Raw genomic sequence first — 2,500 nt, forward strand, 5'->3', positions numbered from 1 at the left:
CGCTGTGGGATGAACCAAACGCCGAGTTAAGGCGCCCGAATCGACGCTCATGGGAAACCATGAAAGGCGTTGGTTGCTTAAGACAGCAGGACGGTGGCCATGGAAGTCGGAATCCGCTAAGGAGTGTGTAACAACTCACCTGCCGAAGCAACTAGCCCTGAAAATGGATGGCGCTGAAGCGTCGTGCCTATACTCGGCCGTCAGTCTGGCAGTCATGGCCGGTCCTTGCGGCCGGCCGCGAAGCCCTGACGAGTAGGAGGGTCGCGGCGGTGGGCGCAGAAGGGTCTGGGCGTGAGCCTGCCTGGAGCCGCCGTCGGTGCAGATCTTGGTGGTAGTAGCAAATACTCCAGCGAGGCCCTGGAGGGCTGACGCGGAGAAGGGTTTCGTGTGAACAGCCGTTGCACACGAGTCAGTCGATCCTAAGCCCTAGGAGAAATCCGATGTTGATGGGGGCCGTCATAGCATGATGCACTTTGTGCTGGCCCCCGTTGGGCGAAAGGGAATCCGGTTCCTATTCCGGAACCCGGCAGCGGAACCGATACAAGTTGGGCCCCTCTTTTAGAGATGCTCGTCGGGGTAACCCAAAAGGACCCGGAGACGCCGTCGGGAGATCGGGGAAGAGTTTTCTTTTCTGCATGAGCGTTCGAGTTCCCTGGAATCCTCTAGCAGGGAGATAGGGTTTGGAACGCGAAGAGCACCGCAGTTGCGGCGGTGTCCCGATCTTCCCCTCGGACCTTGAAAATCCGGGAGAGGGCCACGTGGAGGTGTCGCGCCGGTTCGTACCCATATCCGCAGCAGGTCTCCAAGGTGAAGAGCCTCTAGTCGATAGAATAATGTAGGTAAGGGAAGTCGGCAAATTGGATCCGTAACTTCGGGATAAGGATTGGCTCTGAGGATCGGGGCGTGTCGGGCTTGGTCGGGAAGTGGGTCAGCGCTAACGTGCCGGGCCTGGGCGAGGTGAGTGCCGTAGGGGTGCCGGTAAGTGCGGGCGTTTAGCGCGGGCGTGGTCTGCTCTCGCCGTTGGTCGGCCTCGTGCTGGCCGGCGGTGCAGGATGCGCGCGCCTGCGCGGCGTTCGCGCCCCGGTGCTTCAACCTGCGTGCAGGATCCGAGCTCGGTCCCGTGCCTTGGCCTCCCACGGATCTTCCTTGCTGCGAGGCCGCGTCCGCCTTAGCGTGCTCCTCCGGGGGCGCGCGGGTGCGCGGATTCTCTTCGGCCGCCATTCAACGATCAACTCAGAACTGGCACGGACTGGGGGAATCCGACTGTCTAATTAAAACAAAGCATTGCGATGGCCCTAGCGGGTGTTGACGCAATGTGATTTCTGCCCAGTGCTCTGAATGTCAACGTGAAGAAATTCAAGCAAGCGCGGGTAAACGGCGGGAGTAACTATGACTCTCTTAAGGTAGCCAAATGCCTCGTCATCTAATTAGTGACGCGCATGAATGGATTAACGAGATTCCCGCTGTCCCTATCTACAAGAGCTAACATAATGCTTAATTTAGTAAGTCAGTGGTGTGCTTGTAACAAACTGCAAGTGGCTGCCAACAAAACAAAATACATGTTACTTAAAGGGAAATTATCAGCAGGAAGAGGACCCTCTATAAAACTGCAAGATACTCCAATCAGTCGTGTAGCCATTTGTAGATATCTTGGACTGTATCTAGATGAGGGTTTGAACTTTGGAGCACATATCAAACAAGTTTGTGAGAAGGCTATGAGTCTCATGAATAAGATTTGTACAATAGCGACTTCCAGCTATAAATTACCCCCTAATGCTATCAGAATATATCATGAAGCGATATTGTTATCAATCGTATCTTTTGGGGCTAGTGTTTGGGCACATAAGCTAAGACAGGTACGACCTGTGAGACACTTGAGAAGGATGCAACGAAGTGTGCTCATTAGGATGACTGGTGCCTTCAGAACAACACCTACTGAAGCATTATTGGTGGTCTTAGGACTGTATCCTGTAGACTTACAAATCCGTCAAAGAGGAGCTAGGTACTGGCTTCGTAAGGGTGACTTAGGTAGAGTGGAAGCAATTACAGGACAAAGAATTGAGGACAAAATCCAGCTAGCACGCTGGCTGGATAGAGAATGGCAAATAGTGTGGGACAATACTGACACTGGAAGACGAGTACATAGGATATTTCCAGATATTAAAGAGAGGAAGCGAATGCGACACATAAATGCAACAAAAGGAATGATTCACTTCCTAACTGGACACGGACCATACCCTACCTACTTCTTAAAAATAAATAGTTCAGACCATAATAGATGTGAATGTGGTGCTGAGGGAGATCCAGAACACATGATATATGGGTGTCAAAATAGTGATTTCGAATCTGACGAGCTAGAGATGTTACGTGATAAAACCGTTAATGAAATAGTTCGTGATGAAAAGGCGTGTGAAATAGTGTGTAAATACGCAGATAGGTACTCAGTTAGGCAACTGCGTGAGTATACCATTGCTGGAGGACGAGCAGCGCAGCATGCAGC

At 52.1% G+C, this 2,500-nt stretch overlaps 1 pseudogene; it reads left to right on the plus strand.

Moving 5' to 3' along the window:
• LOC126432466 (large subunit ribosomal RNA) overlaps nucleotides 1-2,500 on the plus strand; it is a 6,262-nt pseudogene that overhangs the window by 1,481 nt on the left and 2,281 nt on the right.

This window comes from Schistocerca serialis, unplaced genomic scaffold (genome assembly GCF_023864345.2).
Source record: "Schistocerca serialis cubense isolate TAMUIC-IGC-003099 unplaced genomic scaffold, iqSchSeri2.2 HiC_scaffold_1137, whole genome shotgun sequence".
Taxonomy (NCBI): Eukaryota; Metazoa; Arthropoda; class Insecta; order Orthoptera; family Acrididae; genus Schistocerca; species Schistocerca serialis.